This window comes from Pleurodeles waltl, chromosome 5 (assembly GCF_031143425.1).
Source record: "Pleurodeles waltl isolate 20211129_DDA chromosome 5, aPleWal1.hap1.20221129, whole genome shotgun sequence".
Classification (NCBI taxonomy): domain Eukaryota; kingdom Metazoa; phylum Chordata; class Amphibia; order Caudata; family Salamandridae; genus Pleurodeles; species Pleurodeles waltl.
The window spans coordinates 815224094-815245167 of NC_090444.1; positions in this window are offsets into that span (position 1 = coordinate 815224094).

Sequence of the window (21074 nt, forward strand, 5' to 3'; positions counted from 1 at the left end):
GCGAGCAGTGATCCCAAGTTTGATCTACGATGATCAATACAGGTTTATCCCGCAGTATAGCTCCCTCATGATTCTACACACGATAAGTCATGTCATGCACTCAGTGCGGAGCTGATAGCCCTGGATATAGAAAGGGCATTAGACAACCTAGATTGTGACTTCCTCCAGGTGGTGTTGAGATGAATAGCATATGGTCTGGAGTTCCTGAAGTGGGTCTCCCTGTTGTATACTGACCCTTTGGCACAGATGAGGTCAGGTTGTAGAAGCCACTCTTTAAATCCAGGCTCAAATCAAGGACAAACACCATCCATCTGTAGTAAGAGAGTAAATTTAATATCATGACACAGGAACAATTGGTAATCAAATCACATTGTTCAAATTGCAGAAGTATAACATAATCTTTTATTCCTGTAAACCACAAAGGGCGGTCTCATAAATTGACCAGTGAGAATTTAGCACATAGTCATTTCTCATCAATCACACATATATAGATCACGTGTCCAGCTATCGCTAGGCAAGATTCCATAACATTCATATTAATATCCAGTCAGATCACAGTGATATTGCATTATAAGCAAGTATAAGCAAGTATATAGAAATAATCATGTGTTCACCCTGCTGTCCGTTGGGGAATTTTCTTGAGATTGAGAAGCATGTTAGGCAATGGCACGTATCTTAATACAATAATAACACATTAGTGCTGAGCTAGCCTGCTGTTAAATATTACAAGGGCTGTCTCTTGAACAAGCCATGCATTAAATTGCGTTTCAAGTATAATATCAGAAAAACAATGGTTCATCAAGGTCATGTCATTCAACAACAGGCAGTGTCTTATCATTGAGTATCACTGGACTGTTCAGAAAACTAGATGGATTCCTTACCACATGAAAATTGGAATTTCACATTCTGTCCTCTGATACTTAATGATATCCTGTAGTAACTCTTTCAAGTGTATTACTTCTTGTTTGCCCTTCAAACTGTCACTGTCACCCATTTTATGGTGGACCCTTGTCTATGAGGCCTATTGGTATTTCAGCAATCAGTGATGAGATTACTAATGCAGGTAGGGCATACCTGTAGGAGGACACAACAAAAATAATGGGGATGAGGAGGATTAAAGGTCCAGTGTATACCCTCCAATGAATGTGACTATTAAAGCAATACACTGTTCCTAAGAGGTCAGGGTGAGCTAAGGAAAGTACTCTAGGATCCTAATTAATAGGAGCAAGAGTCCTCACACACCCAAATGGGTGTCATGCTTCATCATCGGACAAGCTCCTCGTCAGACCGGCGCTGCAATGTCTGACGGGCACCACCCAGAGGGGGGCTCTTTGCCGGAGATCTTTTTCGATGATGCCTCACTGTCCCGCAAATGAGTAGGGAGGAAGAAAAGGGGAGAGTTCAAAAGGATGAAATAGAAATAAAATTGGCTCAGGACCCTTGATAAATGCTGACTTTATTCTATTTGTGTAGGGTGAAGGCCAAGGTTAAAATATCAACAGAGAAAGTGAGGTAGAGATGATGCTCAACCACTTTCAAACTATGTGTCTAATGGTAGGAGGGTCAGGGCACTGCGAGACCCTACCTCAAAATAGGGTCGACATGTTTCGCGTCCCGGTGGTCCAGAATGGATCCAGTGACGCTTCTTCAGGACCTAGTGTAAAAGAACTTCTCCAATTTTAAAGCTAAGTTAGCTGTTATGTAGTGTTGCTAATAGTAAAAAAAAGTAATCGTCAGTCACTTACACAAGTCTATTGTGACCAAGTGTTTAGTTCCTAATCGTCACCCTGAAAGGATATCAAATATCAAACATAAGTTGTATCCCAAGAAATTTTCTCGAGGCAAATGAAGCAGAATGAACAACAAACTGTGTGGCACACGGTGATAGTGTATGTGATCGCACAGCCATGCTTAAGTATACAAAAATTATGCTTACCCTCCCAGATTGAGTAGGGGCTTCATGGGATCACGCGGGCCATAAGCCAGATCAGCACAACATACTCTTTGTCATGTCAAAAATAAAAATGAGGGAACAGTTATAAACATTGAAAGATATGTGATGCCCTTCACCCAATGGAGAAAAGAAAAAACACAAGATATTCATGAATATCAAAAATCAAATAAGAAGGGAATTCCCTCTGCAGAAAGACATATTGTTCATTTGGTGGTAATGAAAGGAACATTCGTTGATGGTGGGTATACTTCAAATGCACGGCTTTTCAGTGGAGTTGAAACAGTTACTAAATGTCCATAAGTGGTGTTCCTACCTAATCGTGGAACAAACAATTAGTTGATCCACAGTACCGTTGGACTAGTGGCCGTGTATTGCCTATTTGCTGCCGGTTTGTTAAAAAACACAAAAAAATCCCTTAATAAACGGGAGCCTGACAAAAAGTGCGGGCTAAGGGAGCCTGCTGCCAAACACAAACCAGGATAACATTCAGGCAAAGCGTAAACATGCACTTACTTGTTTACGGACCTGGTGGAGGGCGGCTCAACCTACCCCATGGACGCGCTCCCGGATGTGAGCTGGAAGCACGAGCCCAGGGTTAGAAATACGTCGTCCAGCGCGCGCGATCATTGATCGCTGTCTGCATTGCTACGGGACACGAGTGCGTCCCAAAAGCGGCGTACATAAAAATCGCTGACGGACTCATAGAGGGCCCGGCCCTAATATGGCGGCCATCTTAAAGTGGACTGATAGAAAAAAAATTATCTATCTGTCACAACAGACGACCGAAAAGGCTTCAACAGATAACCAGGATGGCTTCAATGCGCCTTATTAGTTCCTTTATACAGACACCAAAGAAAGAGGTATAGACCCATTTCATCGTTTGAGGTCAATTTCTCGTGATGATCGGTGATTACATAATGCGGTAGAGACATTGTTTTTCAAAAGAACTTGTAGAGATGGTTACAATGTGCCTCATTCGTTCCTTTGCTTTGGACTCCAAGGAGAGGGATATATTCCCAATTCATAGTCTGTCATCAGTTATTAGCTAATGTTTCTTATACTGGTTAATAGTTACATAATGTCAAAATACAGACTGATTAGTGCAAAGGTGCTTGCCTGATCGAACAGTCACTATGACTATCATGTGTTGTTACCTAGATCAAGGAGAGAGACTCATCCAGGGGATGTCATCATTCAGTCCCCTCTGATGGGTCCCAAGTCTAAATACCCAGCGTTGCTCTAGTTCAAAGAGGGGCCTGGTCTCCTTTTGAGCACATGTCTGTAATACAACCCACCACATATCATCAGGGCTGTGTTGTGTTTCAATATAATGAATGCTAAGTTTGGTAGAAGCTCGTCCGCAGCGGATGTTACTGCGGTGTTCATTAATTCTGAGTTTAACCGCTCTTGTGGTCATCCCAACATATTGTAAGTTACATGGGCAAGTTATTAAATATACACAATATTTAGTGTTGCAGTTGGTGTGTTTGAGTAAACGCCAGTTGCCAATGGGTGCTAAATCCAATGAATCTAGTTGTTTCGTGAGTGAGCATACATTGCAGCTACCACAAGGGTAATGGCCAGTCACTGGTGGTAGTCCCCAGAGGGTCCCTTGCTTGTTGGGCGGGGCCCGAGATTTGGGTCGTGTGTGGACCAGTATATCTTTAAGATTTGTAGTCCTTTTAAAGGCAAATAAAGGTTTCGAGACATTCTCACCACCACTGCAAAGGATATCCCATCTGTGGTTGATAATTTTCTTGATGGTATTAGACAATGGTGTGAAGGTGGTGACACAGGTCAGTTTATTTTCTGAATATCGGGGTACCGGATGCAATAGTGAATCTCTGTCACTATATTTAGCTCGCTTGTAGGCTGTATGTACCACTCTGGTGGGGTAGTGACGGTCGCTTAGTTTATGTCTTAATTCAGTAGCTTGTATATCAAACGAGCTGATGCTACTGCAATTACGACGCAGCTGTAAAAACTGGCCATAGGGTAAATTGTCTCTAAGTGCTTTAGGATGAAAACTATCATACAATAATAGACTGTTGCAATCTGTCATCTTTTTATATGTATAGGTCTCCAATTTCCCTCCAACGATACTGATCATCAGATCTAAAAACGGGATCATGGTCATTGAAACCGATGAAGTGAAATGTAGAAAGGGGTTCAAATTATTGACCCAAGTTGTAAAGGCTGTTACCTCCTCGGTAGGGCCCTGCCAGATGACCAGGATATCGTCAATGTAACGGCGCCATAATTTAATATTGTCAAAAAAAGGGTTCGACTCAGGCAGTATGAATTGTTTTTCAAAATCATACATGTAGAGGCACGCTAAGCTGGGAGCAAAAGTACTACCAATTGAAGTACCTCGAATCTGGTGGAATAGCAGGTCTTCGAACTGAAAGAAATTTTCTGTCATAGCCAAATTGGCACAGTGCATAATAAAATGCACGGGGGTAGCTGAATCAAGTGAGGCTGAAAGCAGGGCTGCCTCTACTACTCCCAAGGTGGCTTGTTGTGGAATATTAGTGTATAAGGATTCGACATCCAAGGTAATTAAAGCTTGGACGTCACCTGTAGCATTGATGGACTCTATAAGGTTTAAGACATCTCTCGTGTCTTTTAAATATGTAGTTGATTGCTGCACAAGAGGTTGTAAAAAATGATCACAGAATGCAGATAGGGGTTCCAGGATAGAGCCAATTCCTGACACTATCGGGCGACCTGGTGGAGGTATCTTCCCTTTGTGAATCTTAGGGAGGCAATAAAAGTAAGGTATTCTTGGATTTGTAGTGTATAGAAATTCTGCTTCTTTCTGTGAAATCCAAGCATTATGAGAAGCCTCACTAATCATTCCTCGAATCTCAGTTTGGATTCTGGTTGTCGGGTCACTCGTGATTTGTGCATAGTAGGTAGAGTCACTAAGGAGACAAAGGCATTCTTGTCTATAGTCTGCTGAGTTCAATATGACTATGGTACCACCTTTGTCTGCTGGTTTGATGATGATGCTGTCGTCGGTTACCAACTTTCTTAGAGCCTCATTCTCATTTCTAGGTATATTATTGAAGCTCTGTTTGGGTCGTAATTTATTTAAATCAGTGTTTACGGCCTTCTCAAATGCCAGGATCTCACATGGCATGGCAGATGAAGGCGATGGTTTCTTAAGGCCTGAATCAACAAGTGTGTTGTCAGTGATTTTATCTTGGAAAAAGGCCTGTAATCGAATCTTCCTAAAGAATTGTGCAAGCTCACATTGAAGGCGAAAGAAGTCCTCCCTAGGGGTAGGTACAAACCCCAAACCCTTGCTAAGAACCGAGGTTTCCTCAGGGGAGAGAGGTCTCGCAGACAAGTTTACAACTAAGTCTTTGGTTGTTGGACTCTGCCCTGGCTCCGTGTGACCATCTGACTTGGGTCAATAATTTGAACCCCTTTCTACATTTCACTTCATCGGTTTCAACGACCATGATCCCGTTTTTAGATCTGATGATCAGTATCGTTGGAGGGAAATTGGAGACCTATATTTATAAAAAGATGACAGATCACAACAGTCTATTATTGTATGATAGTTTTCATCCTAAAGCACTTAGAGACAATTTACCCTATGGCCAGTTTTTACGGCTGCGTCGTAATTGCAGTAGCATCAGCTCGTTTGATATACAAGCTACTGAATTAAGACATAAACTAAGCGACCGTCACTACCCCACCAGAGTGGTACATACAGCCTACAAGCGAGCTAAATATAGTGACAGAGATTCACTATTGCATCCGGTACCCCGATATTCAGACAATAAACTGACCTGTGTCACCACCTTCACACCATTGTCTAATACCATCAAGAAAATTATCAACCACAGATGGGATATCCTTTGCAGTGGTGGTGAGAATGTCTCGAAACCTTTATTTGCCTTTAAAAGGACTACAAATCTTAAAGAAATACTGGTCCACACACGACCCAAATATCGGGCCCCGCCCAACAAGCAAGGGACCCTCTGGGGACTACCACCAGTGACTGGCCATTGCCCTTGTGGTAGCTGCAATGTATGCTCACTCACGAAACAACTAGATTCATTGGATTTAGCACCCATTGGCAACTGGCGTTTACTCAAACACACCAACTGCAACACTAAATATTGTGTATATTTAATAACTTGCCCATGTAACTTACAATATGTTGGGATGACCACAAGAGCGGTTAAACTCAGAATTAATGAACACCGCAGTAACATCCGCTGCGGACGAGCTTCTACCAAACTTAGCATTCATTATATTGAAACACAACACAGCCCTGATGATATGTGGTGGGTTGTATTACAGACATGTGCTCAAAAGGAGACCAGGCCCCTCTTTGAACTAGAGCAACGCTGGGTATTTAGACTTTGGACCCATCAGAGGGGACTGAATGATGACATCCCCTGGATGAGTCTCTCTCCTTGATCTAGGTAACAACACATGATAGTCATAGTGACTGTTCGATCAGGCAAGCACCTTTGCACTAATCAGTCTGTATTTTGACATTATGTAACTATTAACCAGTATAAGAAACATTAGCTAATAACTGATGACAGACTATGAATTGGGAATATATCCCTCTCCTTGGAGTCCAAAGCAAAGGAACGAATGAGGCACATTGTAACCATCTCTACAAGTTCTTTTGAAAAACAATGTCTCTACCGCATTATGTAATCACCGATCATCACGAGAAATTGACCTCAAACGATGAAATGGGTCTATACCTCTTTCTTTGGTGTCTGTATAAAGGAACTAATAAGGCACATTGAAGCCATCCTGGTTATCTGTTGAAGCCTTTTCGGTCGTCTGTTGTGACAGATAGATAAATTTTTTTCTATCAGTCCACTTTAAGATGGCCGCCATATTAGGGCCGGGCCCTCTATGAGTCCGTCAGCGATTTTTATGTACGCCGCTTTCGGGACGCACTCGCGTCCCGTAGCAACGCAGACAGCGATCATCGATCGCGCGCGCTGGACGACGTATTTCTAACCCTGGGCTCGCGCTTCCAGCTCACATCCGGGAGCGCGTCCATGGGGTAGGTTGATCCGCCCTCCACCAGGTCCGTAAACAAGTAAGTGCATGTTTACGCTTTGCCTGAATGTTATCCTGGTTTGTGTTTGGCAGCAGGCTCCCTTAGCCCGCACTTTTTGTCAGGCTCCCGTTTATTAAGGGATTTTTTTGTGTTTTTTAACAAACCGGCAGCAAATAGGCAATACACGGCCACTAGTCCAACGGTACTGTGGATCAACTAATTGTTTGTTCCACGATTAGGTAGGAACACCACTTATGGACATTTAGTAACTGTTTCAACTCCACTGAAAAGCCGTGCATTTGAAGTATACCCACCATCAACGAATGTTCCTTTCATTACCACCAAATGAACAATATGTCTTTCTGCAGAGGGAATTCCCTTCTTATTTGATTTTTGATATTCATGAATATCTTGTGTTTTTTCTTTTCTCCATTGGGTGAAGGGCATCACATATCTTTCAATGTTTATAACTGTTCCCTCATTTTTATTTTTGACATGACAAAGAGTATGTTGTGCTGATCTGGCTTATGGCCCGCGTGATCCCATGAAGCCCCTACTCAATCTGGGAGGGTAAGCATAATTTTTGTATACTTAAGCATGGCTGTGCGATCACATACACTATCACCGTGTGCCACACAGTTTGTTGTTCATTCTGCTTCATTTGCCTCGAGAAAATTTCTTGGGATACAACTTATGTTTGATATTTGATATCCTTTCAGGGTGACGATTAGGAACTAAACACTTGGTCACAATAGACTTGTGTAAGTGACTGACGATTACTTTTTTTGACTATTAGCAACACTACATAACAGCTAACTTAGCTTTAAAATTGGAGAAGTTCTTTTACACTAGGTCCTGAAGAATCGTCACTGGATCCATTCTGGACCACCGGGACGCGAAACATGTCGACCCTATTTTGAGGTAGGGTCTTGCAGTGCCCTGACCCTCCTACCATTAGACACATAGTTTGAAAGTGGTTGAGCATCATCTCTACCTCACTTTCTCTGTTGATATTTTAACCTTGGCCTTCACCCTACACAAATAGAATAAAGTCAGCATTTATCAAGGGTCCTGAGCCAATTTTATTTCTATTTCATCCTTTTGAACTCTCCCCTTTTCTTCCTCCCTACTCATTTGCGGGACAGTGAGGCATCATCGAAAAAGATCTCCGGCAAAGAGCCCCCCTCTGGGTGGTGCCCGTCAGACATTGCAGCGCCGGTCTGATGAGGAGCTTGTCCGATGATGAAGCATGACACCCATTTGGGTGTGTGAGGTCTCTTGCTCCTATTAATTAGGATCCTAGAGTACTTTCCTTAGCTCACCCTGACCTCTTAGGAACAGTGTATTGCTTTAATAGTCACATTCATTGGAGGGTATACACTGGACCTTTAATCCTCCTCATCCCCATTATTTTTGTTGTGTTCAGTACAGCAGCTTTGCTGTGGGATTTATATTAGTCTACTTCAGACTTCCCCAAGATGGATAATTTCCAGGGACTCAGCTTTGACGACGATATCGTCTCAGCAATTTTACAGACCCCTTCCATTTTGGAACATGAGGGTGCTGGACCTTCGGGTCCCACTAAAGCAGAATGGGATAAACTGTCTTCTCTGAAACGAGATTTGATCAAAACAGTACTTCATGGTACAATCATGACAGAATACTTAAGAGCCAACATAGCCCCTAATGGACTACTTGTGTCCAATATGCCGTGCATTTTCCTACAAGACCTGGTCTTTAGGAAAGATTGGGCACAAATTGCCTGGAAATGCACCCGCGACTGGTTGGTACTTATCATCAACACCTCCAGGCGATTAGCAGAATCCATGGCTGTACAGATTTCCTTTATGGAGAACACACTGAAAACCACGGTGTCTATTTCAGCATTCAAGAGCCGACTAGCTGAAATTAACTCGGACTTGAATGAGTCAAAAGAATTTTTGACTCAACAGAAAATCACTAAATTACAGAAGGACATCAGCAAATTTAGCAGAGAAAAAGTCTATCCCTACATCAAGGAAGACTACTCTGTTGACACTCAATCCATTTCATCGGATGAGTCTTCTACAGCGCCTAGGAGACCCCGTAAATATAGCCACAGTTCCTCATCAGACGGGTGGAGTACTGATGAAGATAGACCACAACCGTTTTTCAATTTTCCTCAATACCACCCTGGACAACCGTTGGGGTGGCAACAACCCTTCCCCTTTTACCAACCCCGCCATATGCTACCATACATGCCTTTTTTAGGCAACGGCAGGGGCAGGGGCAGGGGAAGAGGCAGAAGGCGAGGAAGAGGCAGAAGAGTTCACTGGGCACAGGAGGAACCTCAGATGGTCACACGGAGCCAGGGCAGAGTCCAACAACCAAAGACTTAGTTGTAAACTTGTCTGCAAGACCTCTCTCCCCTGAGGAAACCTCGGTTCTTAACAAGGGTTTGTACCTACCCCTAGGGAGGACTTCTTTCGCCTTCAATGTGAGCTTGCACAATTCTTTAGGAAGATTCGATTACAGGCCTTTTTCCAAGATAAAATCACTGACAACACACTTGTTGATTCAGGCCTTAAGAAACCATCGAAATTTATGCCGCCTTCATCTGCCATGCCATGTGAGATCCTGGCATTTGAGAAGGCCGTAAACACTGATTTAAATAAATTACGACCCAAACAGAGCTTCAATAATATACCTAGAAATGAGAATGAGGCTCTAAGAAAGTTGGTAACCGACGACAGCATCATCATCAAACCAGCAGACAAAGGTGGTGCCATAGTCATATTGAACTCAGCAGACTATAGACAAGAATGCCTTCGTCTCCTTAGTGACTCTACCTACTATGCACAAATCACGAGTGACCCGACAACCAGAATCCAAACTGAGATTCGAGGAATGATTAGTGAGGCTTCTCATAATGCTTGGATTTCACAGAAAGAAGCAGAATTTCTAGACACTACAAATCCAAGAATACCTTACTTTTATTGCCTCCCTAAGATTCACAAAGGGAAGATACCTCCACCAGGTCGCCCGATAGTGTCAGGAATTGGCTCTATCCTGGAACGCCTATCTGCATTCTGTGATCATTTTTTACAACCTCTTGTGCAGCAATCAACTACATATTTAAAAGACACGAGAGATGTCTTAAACCTTATAGAGTTCATCAATGCTACAGGTGACGTCCAAGCTTTAATTACCTTGGATGTCGAATCCTTATACACTAATATTCCACAACAAGCCACCTTGGGAGTAGTAGAGGCAGCCCTGCTTTCAGCCTCACTTGATTCAGCTACCCCCGTGCATTTTATTATGCACTGTGCCAATTTGGCTATGACAGAAAATTTCTTTCAGTTCGAAGACCTGCTATTCCACCAGATTCGAGGTACTTCAATGGGTAGTACTTTTGCTCCCAGCTTAGCGTGCCTCTGCATGTATGATTTTGAAAAACAATTCATACTGCCTGAGTCGAACCCTTTTTTTGACAATATTAAATTATGGCGCCGTTACATTGACGATATCCTGGTCATCTGGCAGGGCCCTACCGAGGAGGTAACAGCCTTTACAACTTGGGTCAATAATTTGAACCCCTTTCTACATTTCACTTCATCGGTTTCAACGACCATGATCCCGTTTTTAGATCTGATGATCAGTATCGTTGGAGGGAAATTGGAGACCTATACATATAAAAAGATGACAGATCGCAACAGTCTATTATTGTATGATAGTTTTCATCCTAAAGCACTTAGAGACAATTTACCCTATGGCCACTTTTTACGGCTGCGTCGTAATTGCAGTAGCATCAGCTCGTTTGATATACAAGCTACTGAATTAAGACATAAACTAAGCGACCGTCACTACCCCACCAGAGTGGTACATACAGCCTACAAGCGAGCTAAATATAGTGACAGAGATTCACTATTGCATCCGGTACCTCGATATTCAGAAAATAAACTGACCTGTGTCACCACCTTCACACCATTGTCTAATACCATCAAGAAAATTATCAACCACAGATGGGATATCTTTTGCAGTGGTGGTGAGAATGTCTCGAAACCTTTATTTGCCTTTAAAAGGACTACAAATCTTAAAGATATACTGGTCCACACACGACCCAAATCTCGGGCCCCGCCCAACAAGCAAGGGACCCTCTGGGGACTACCACCAGTGACTGGCCATTACCCTTGTGGTAGCTGCAATGTATGCTCACTCACGAAACAACTAGATTCATTGGATTTAGCACCCATTGGCAACTGGCGTTTACTCAAACACACCAACTGCAACACTAAATATTGTGTATATTTAATAACTTGCCCATGTAACTTACAATATGTTGGGATGACCACAAGAGCGGTTAAACTCAGAATTAATGAACACCGCAGTAACATCCGCTGCGGACGAGCTTCTACCAAACTTAGCATTCATTATATTGAAACACAACACAGCCCTGGTGATATGTGGTGGGTTGTATTACAGACATGTGCTCAAAAGGAGACCAGGCCCCTCTTTGAACTAGAGCAACGCTGGGTATTTAGACTTGGGACCCATCAGAGGGGACTGAATGATGACATCCCCTGGATGAGTCTCTCTCCTTGATCTAGGTAACAACACATGATAGTCATAGTGACTGTTCGATCAGGCAAGCACCTTTGCACTAATCAGTCTGTATTTTGACATTATGTAACTATTAACCAGTATAAGAAACATTAGCTAATAACTGATGACAGACTATGAATTGGGAATATATCCCTCTCCTTGGAGTCCAAAGCAAAGGAACGAATGAGGCACATTGTAACCATCTCTACAAGTTCTTTTGAAAAACAATGTCTCTACCGCATTATGTAATCACCGATCATCACGAGAAATTGACCTCAAACGATGAAATGGGTCTATACCTCTTTCTTTGGTGTCTGTATAAAGGAACTAATAAGGCGCATTGAAGCCATCCTGGTTATCTGTTGAAGCCTTTTCGGTCGTCTGTTGTGACAGATAGATAAAAAAAATTCTATCAGTCCACTTTAAGATGGCCGGCATATTAGGGCCGGGCCCTCTATGAGTCCGTCAGCGATTTTTATGTACGCCGCTTTCGGGGCGCACTCGCGTCCCGTAGCAACGCAGACAGCGATCATCGATCGCGCGCGCTGGACGACGTATTTCTAACCCTGGGCCCGCGCTTCCAGCACACATCCGGGAGCGCGTCCATGGGGTAGGTTGAGCCGCCCTCCACCAGGTCCGTAAACAAGTAAGTGCATGTTTACGCTTTGCCTGAATGTTATCCTGGTTTGTGTTTGGCAGCAGGCTCCCTTAGCCCGCACTTTTTGTCAGGCTCCCGTTTATTAAGGGATTTTTTTGTGTTTTTTAACAAACCGGCAGCAAATAGGCAATACACGGCCACTAGTCCAACGGTACTGTGGATCAACTAATTGTTTGTTCCACGATTAGGTAGGAACACCACTTATGGACATTTAGTAACTGTTTCAACTCCACTGAAAAGCCGTGCATTTGAAGTATACCCACCATCAACGAATGTTCCTTTCATTACCACCAAATGAACAATATGTCTTTCTGCAGAGGGAATTCCCTTCTTATTTGATTTTTGATATTCATGAATATCTTGTGTTTTTTCTTTTCTCCATTGGGTGAAGGGCATCACATATCTTTCAATGTTTATAACTGTTCCCTCATTTTTATTTTTGACATGACAAAGAGTATGTTGTGCTGATCTGGCTTATGGCCCACGTGATCCCATGAAGCCCCTACTCAATCTGGGAGGGTAAGCATAATTTTTGTATACTTAAGCATGGCTGTGCGATCACATACACTATCACCGTGTGCCACACAGTTTGTTGTTCATTCTGCTTCATTTGCCTCGAGAAAATTTCTTGGGATACAACTTATGTTTGATATTTGATATCCTTTCAGGGTGACGATTAGGAACTAAACACTTGGTCACAATAGACTTGTGTAAGTGACTGACGATTACTTTTTTTGACTATTAGCAACACTACATAACAGCTAACTTAGCTTTAAAATTGGAGAAGTTCTTTTACACTAGGTCCTGAAGAAGCGTCACTGGATCCATTCTGGACCACCGGGACGCGAAACATGTCGACCCTATTTTGAGGTAGGGTCTCGCAGTGCCCTGACCCTCCTACCATTAGACACATAGTTTGAAAGTGGTTGAGCATCATCTCTACCTCACTTTCTCTGTTGATATTTTAACCTTGGCCTTCACCCTACACAAATAGAATAAAGTCAGCATTTATCAAGGGTCCTGAGCCAATTTTATTTCTATTTCATCCTTTTGAACTCTCCCCTTTTCTTCCTCCCTACTCATTTGCGGGACAGTGAGGCATCATCGAAAAAGATCTCCGGCAAAGAGCCCCCCTCTGGGTGGTGCCCGTCAGACATTGCAGCGCCGGTCTGACGAGGAGCTTGTCCGATGATGAAGCATGACACCCATTTGGGTGTGTGAGGACTCTTGCTCCTATTAATTAGGATCCTAGAGTACTTTCCTTAGCTCACCCATACCTGTAGGAGCACACACAGTGTTATCAGTATTGCACACCCCTATTGACACAACTTCTAAAAGCCAGGATCCCCACTTGCTAAGGCACGTCTCTACCTTTTCCCAGATGCCACCCGTATGTTTTCACTCTGCTTCTTTCTTGACCTTTTTAATATCATCTATAACCTTATTTCTTTTTCTACTGTTGTCCGGTATATACGCACAGCAAGATTAGGGGATGACTTGACAAACCCCACCCTCTTTTGCTAAGAGGATGTCTAACCCAATACGACTTAGGATCCTCATGGCCCTCATAGCTGTTAGTTCTTCTATGTTTCCTAATGTGGCTGCTCATTTTTCTGTCAGTCGTGTGAGTTTATATACTCTAAATGATGAATAGGCTATTCCTGCAGAGGGCAAGATCACTTTTATAGCTGTGAAAGTACGATCAGACCATGCGCGTGTCCTTTTCCTACAAGCTCTTGGGCTAGCTAAATGAACTAATGGGGAATTATTAGCAACATGGATCATTCGAGATAGGACTAGTGAAGGGGAACAACTGCCATACCAACATGCAGGCAATTGAAAATATGCTGACCTTCCACAAATGAAGAAAAATCCCTTGGGCCCTGCAGTGACAGTTGCATTAGACCATCTGTTATCCTATCTAAATTTGCATACCTGCTGCATTTGCTGTTGCCCAAATATATGCTGGGTTTTTCCCCTATTGGTGTTTCCTTGCACGCGAACCCGTGCTCATCATTAGTCATCCCCACCTCAGTACATGGCCCATCAGCCTTATTGGTACCCTTTCACCCCTCATCCTTGGAGCTCCTTATACACCATGGCGCTACCACTGTATTTTATATTTGTAGATGCGGCACACCCAAGTCCTATGCCCTCTTATCCCCAGGGACATACCAGGCTAGTGGGTCTTTTAATTGATTCTGTTCTCTTAACTTTGTTCCATTAATTTATTTTAATATTACACTGCCTCTTTCCTGCGGGCACATATTAGCCCATGGTAGTTCACCCTGGGAAGATGATGGCATTGTTTTAGTTGTGGAAGACATGCCATAACCTGTGTAGATTATTTCTGCAGCCATTTTACATCCTGCATATCTTCCGACTGGAACAGCCACATAATTCAGTATTTCTTGGGAATGCTTTGGTAGGTGTGTGCAGACATAGCAACCCGATACATTGGCAATTTCTACATAAATTCTTTCCATTTGTACATATGTATTTTCAGTACAGGCTTCCTTACATTCAGTCCATGCCACATTTTGTTCGTCTTTTAATTTCCCCAGTCTGCTTATCTCCTCTGGTTTTGTCCACATTACTGTTTGTATCTTGTTTGGCTCCCCAGTGTTATTGGGAGAATCAGATCCCTCAAGGAAAGGTATCGATATTTGATCAGCGAATAGTACTACTATTATAGTCACTAATATTCCTGGAATTTCTATAAATATTGCTGTCATCACCCAAGGCCACTTTCTTCTTCCTTTCTTCCTCCTCAGCATGGTCTTTGTTGTTTGATGCTGGTTTGAGGGCGGTGCCACTGTGATGAAATTGCAAACAGTATCTCCTTTATCAATGATTGTTGGACCTGGCGCTTTTTGCAGGGTCATCCTCAACTTTTTTGCCTTCTTCCTCCTAATTTTTCTGAACAGTTTTTATTGGCTTTAGGACTCTGGGCACTTTACCACTGCTGACCAGTACTAAAGTGCATATGCTCTCTGTGTAAATTGTATTGGTTTATCCATGATTGGCATATCTAATTTACCAGTAAGTTCCTGGTAAAGTGCACTAGAGGTGCCCAGGTCCTTTAAATCAAATGCTACTAGTGGGCCTGCAGCACTGAGTGTGCCACCCACACGATTAGCCCTGTAAACATGTCTCAGACTTGCCACTGCAGTCTGTATGTGCAGTTTTAAACAGCCAATTCAATTTGGTAAGTGTACCCACTTGCCAAGCTCAAAACTCCCCTTGTTATACATGTAAGACAGCCCTAAGGTAGGCCCTAGGTAGCTCCATGGGCAGTGTGCAGTGTATGTTAACGGTAGGACATGTACATGTCCTAACAGTGCAATACTACCAAACTCGGCTTTCACTGTTGGAAGACCTATCCCTCTCATAGGTTAACAATGGGGCAGCCTTTAAATGTCCTTAAAACGCAGTTTCCCTTCGAAAGCAGATGGAAATGTGGAGTTTGGTGTCTCTGAACTCACAATTTAAAAACACAACTTTTAGTGAAGTTGGTTTTTGGATTGTTAGTTTGAAAATGCAACTTTTAGAAAGTGAGCATTTTCTTGCTTTAACCATTCTAGGACTCTGTCTGTTTGTGGATTCCCTATCTAGGTCAGACTGACAGTTGGGCAGTTTGTGAATTTTCCACTAGATAGCGACACAAAGGGAGCTGGGGTGTAGCCTCTGTATCCTGATTAGCCATCTGGGCTAGAGTGGAGGGAGGAGTGGTCACTTACACCTTAATGGGCTATGCCTGCCCTCAAACAATGCAGTTTTCCCCTGGTGTGTATCTGGGGCCTGGCCTGGGCAAGCAGGATCCTGTAAACAACAGCGACTTTTCTTTGAAGTTGGGCAACTTCAAAGGCAGAAAGGTGTATAAGTAGTGGCCCCAAAACTCCAGACTTTAGATTTCTTCAAGATTTGCTTCTGGAACCAAGAGGAACCTCTGCCAAGGAGAAGAGCTGAGGGGAAGTGCTGCCCCTGCCTGTGCTTTTTTGGGTTGTCCTGCAGTTGCTGCTTCGGCCTGTGAAAGGGGACAAAGACTGGACTATATTCCTGCTTGAGAAGAATCTCCAAGGGCTTAAATTGAGCTTGCCCCCTGTTCTGAAGTCTCAGGGCCATCAAGGACTTCTTCTGCCAGCACCTGAACTCTGTGCTGAGACGCCTGCCCTGCCAAGCGGCGCCTAATCCAGTTCCTGGGCTCTTGAAAGGAGAAGCTGGAAGAAAAACAAAGAAAAACCAAGTAAACCGACTTTGGAAGACTCCAGACTGACGCCACTGCCGAATCCTGTGACGTTGCCTGCAAGGGGAAGCTGTGGCCCTCTCTGGAGTGCGATGAACCCGCAGGCCCGACGCCGCTACAGCCTCTCTGAAGTCCATGAATCCATTCAAGTCGCTGCACCAGATAGTGACCCCCGGATGCGGAAACCACGGAAGTGCAGGGGTCCAACACTTTGCACCGACGCCACCTCACCTCCACCGCTCCATGGGAAGGACCCGCCACCTCTTCGTGACACCTCGGCTCCTTTGCTCTGTAGCATTGGAACCAACGCCGCCTTGGATCCAGCTACATTGCAATCCCCAACTCCATGCAGCGGCTTGTTTCCTCATTTTTCACAAGGGACTGTATCTGGGGGTCCATGTGACTCAGTGACCGGCACCATGGGCTTTGGATTATTGGGAACAACTCCATCACGATGCCGTGATATCACCAAATCAAAGCATTTGTGTTTATGAGTGCTATATTGAAGCTTAACCTTTAAAAATTAATAACTTTGCTTGTGTATCTTGGATTTTTTTGTCGTTTTGGTCTTCTTTTGTTTAGATAAATATTGGCCATTTTTCTAAACTGGTGTTGAGTAATTTTGTAGTGTTTTCACTGCATTACTGCGTGTTTTTGTTTTGCTTTCCCTAATGACCGAGCTGACAAAAATCTCTAGAATGCACTTCTTAGTTTAAAGAAGACATTTATTATTATTCCACCACGAGGTTCCTAAAAAAGGTGAAGGAGATTAGTAGGTTGAAAACACACGTGATTATATTATAGAATAAAAGCAAAGCAAAGGATAAAGTACAAATTCATCACCGTAGGGTCTGCCACGCTCTTCATCTTTCTCATGCCAGCAAGAAGACGACCCCTGTTCAATTGCGACAAAGAGATATCCACCCTCACGGGACAAGTGTCTGTGTCAGGCATTTGACGTCCAATCCTGACCAAGGTCTCAGAAATTCCCTTGCTACTAAGCAGGGCCAATCCTTTTATAGTTTAAACAATCATGGAAAAAGCCTTTTGAAAGGCCCTCCCCTCTCAGATGGAAATATTCAAACATGCTGGCTACCATAGGTCAGAGTTGGAAGAAAAACGTTGAAAATTGGCCAACCTTTCAAGGCTCCCCTTCCAAGCAAAACCTGTTCCCTGCACTGGAGAAAAACAAAAAATATGTGCTCTCTTATCAAGAACTGTTCGTGTTCGGTGAGAGAAAATACGAGAAACACAAGCTTAGTTTACCATGTGGAAAATCACAGCTCATCTGCAATGTCTCAACGCCAATGTCTAACACCACGATAAAGCCAATAGGAGGCTAAACTGAATACAAAATGTAATCTGCAACTGGTGAACATTGAACAACTTATATGCACAGTGGTGAAACACAAAGTCAGTGGTCAAACCTACCTATTTTCACTACAGTGTTGTCACAAATACTTTACACGTTGTCTCTGGTTTAAGCTTTTCTGCTCGTGCCAAGCTACCAAGGGGGTGAGCGGGGTTAACCAGGTTTCTTTCTCCTTTGCCCTGACTAGAGGGACAGGGGGCAACCTGATTGCCAACCAAAGACCCCATTTCTAACAATGATACCTTCCAAAAGTGGCATCAAATGTTAACCATAACTTGATGTTAACTGAGGTATCTAACAGTGTAGACATCCAGGGTAGGACCCGCTTGCAATCTTTGTCTCCTGCACGGATGTGTGCAGCACAAGCAGTCCTAACAGGGTCCACTTACACCTCATGCTGAAGGTGCAGTACAAGCGGCCCTTGTTGAACGAAGTTTGTACCTTGAGATAGGTGAGGAGACAGCTGGCGGCACCACTGGTTGCTCCTGCTTCTGTCCTTCTGAGTTTGCCACCTTCTTGTTGTGGGAGCTGTGGTTCCTGGATAACAGTCAAGCACACTGTCAAGCACTAACCTGTTCGTCCCACGGAAACACATTGTTGATCAAGCTGTTTGTTCCCAAGTCCACTTTAATACACTAATACACATGATCAGCAACGCAACGTCCCAGGGGAAAAGGGTTGGATGAGAAAAGAAGCGCGACACTGGAGTTGCAGGGCTAGATCCGGATGCCTTGTCATGGTTCTTGCAGAGCCGGTCTTACTTATGATAAATTCCACATCAGTCAAATAATTAATAACTCATAACCCATGTAAACTCTACTGTTAAACTATGATGTGCAAGCTAGATGTACCTGATGGTGTCCTCTTTCCCATTTTTAATGGCTCTCCCTCTCTCTAGGAATATTCAGAACTGATGTGAATGACCTGTAATTAAGTAAGAGCCTTGAACCTCCTATACTGTCTATAACTACTCCCACTGTGGTTCAGATTAGTCCCTCATCACCTCAACAATAATAACCATATTCACAGTACATTGTATCGCTAACAACAGTAATGCCACATTAAACTCAGTGATGATGATCATATTCACAAATCAATTTTCACTGTTAAATAGAAACTCCTTTCTGTGGTATAATGCAAGCAACTACAATAAGCGTTGTAGCATGACAAGTGGCGAACATCCAAATGACCTTAAAACCCAAAGATGTGCCCTTTTAGGCGCATCACATCCTGGAACATTTGCTTATCAGGTTTCAAGGCAACAAAATATCAAGTTTTATCAATAAATGTTCATAAATTGCGTGCAGCACGTTACTGCCTTCTTAAGGGTTAATTCCCTTGTTCTCTTCTTCTTCCAGAAGTGGCTCCAAGATGCTGGATAGAAAAGAACGTGATGATCAAAAGCAATTCAGTCAGATAGGGTGGGGTTTAAATACCTTCTGCATCCAGCCACACCCAGTCTGAGTCATAGGGATGCTAGAGACTTGTCCAACACTGTTTCCCAAACAAGCATTTTCTCTAACAAGCACTGGTCTCTGTAAAAAAGCATTGGTCCCTGCAAAGGCAAATGACGAACTCAGAAGTTTTTTACTGGGACATATGCGGGTTTGTAGGCACGACAAGCACTTGACAGTTGTGGCAATTGTTAGAAGTACCTGGTAAGGTCCCCTCCACCATTGTTGAAGACAGTGAAGACATCGGGGATGTGTCTTTACCCAAACCAGGACTCCAGGCTGTAGTCCAAGCTTTAGTGGTGTGTTCTCTTCTGACAGAGTCTGCAGCACCTATAGGTGAAGATAACACAATGTCTCTGTTAGTTTTTTACCATACTGTGGCAATAGGTCATCTGTTACTGACAATGGAGCAATAGGCAAATGGACAGGTACGTTCATAGGGTGGCCAAACAAAATCTCAAGAGGACCCAGTTTTATTACTCTGTCAGGCCTCATGGCCAACAGGGCTAATGGTAGCACATCAATCCAGGACAGTTCAGTGGATGCACAAATCTTTCTTATTTTGTTTTTTAACACCCCATTCCTTTTTTTCACCGCTTCTGCTGTAAAACTGTCAGTGGGTGGTAAGCACAGAACAGTTTCTGTGTGACCCCGAGCATTCGCCACTTATTACATGGGAGATGAATTCTGGCCCAGTGTCATAACTCAAAAGGGCTGGTACTCCAAAGCGGGGAATGAGTTCCTTCAGAAGACATTTGGCAACTGTTTGAGCATCACAGTTCTTTGCTGGATAGGCCTCAGACCACTCACTAAGCATGCACACTATGACCTATCCGTATTTATACGTCTGGGTGGGACGCATGTCAATGAAATCTATTTGCAAACTTTCAAACGGTCCATGTGGTGGGGGAAAGTGGCCTGCTGCAGTTTGGGTGCGTTTTCCCATGTTGGACTGTACACAGACAGTACATTGTTTGCACAAATGTTCAACATACTTACTTGAATCTTGTGCTGTTCTAACATTGGGAAAACAAACAAATAATTTCATCACGTCCTACTTGTGAAGGGCCATGGAAAATACGGGCCATAGAAGGGAGTGTTGCTATTGGCAGACATATCTTACCATTTGGAATTGTCCATAGCCCCTCTAACTTTACACAATCCCCTTCTCCCAGTCTTCCTGTTCTTCCACCCCAGCCTGTTTCTGAATGTGTTCTAGGTCAAATACAAACAATCATCTTTCGTCAGAGGGGCAGATGCCATTTGAATCATTTCATACGTTTCATATTCACCTCCTGCCAGAGAAATTCTCTTTGCCTTTCCATCAATTAAAGCATTTCCTTGTGATACATAGTTCTTTGTGGACGTGTGAGCAGCACACTTCACAATGGCAACTTTATGTGGTAACAGTATTGTTTGCAAGGGCTCAGCAATCAATGAAGCATGCTATAATTTTGGCTAGCTGAGAAATCCTCTCATAGCCCACAGCTGGCCAAAATCATGGGTCACTCCAAATGCATACTAGCTATCTGTGTGTATATATATATATATATTTACAGTTTTTTCTTGGGCCACTTTGCAAGCTCTCATCAATGCCACCAATTCTGCTGCTTTGGCACTCTTAAGGGGCAAGCCCTCCCAGTGGGTCTTTTATCTTTTGCCCACCATGTAGGTGGCTTGCAGGGTCCCTGTGTCATCTCAGAGGCATCAACCATCTACAAATAGATCCCACTCTGCGTTGGGAAATGGAGTGTCTCTCAGG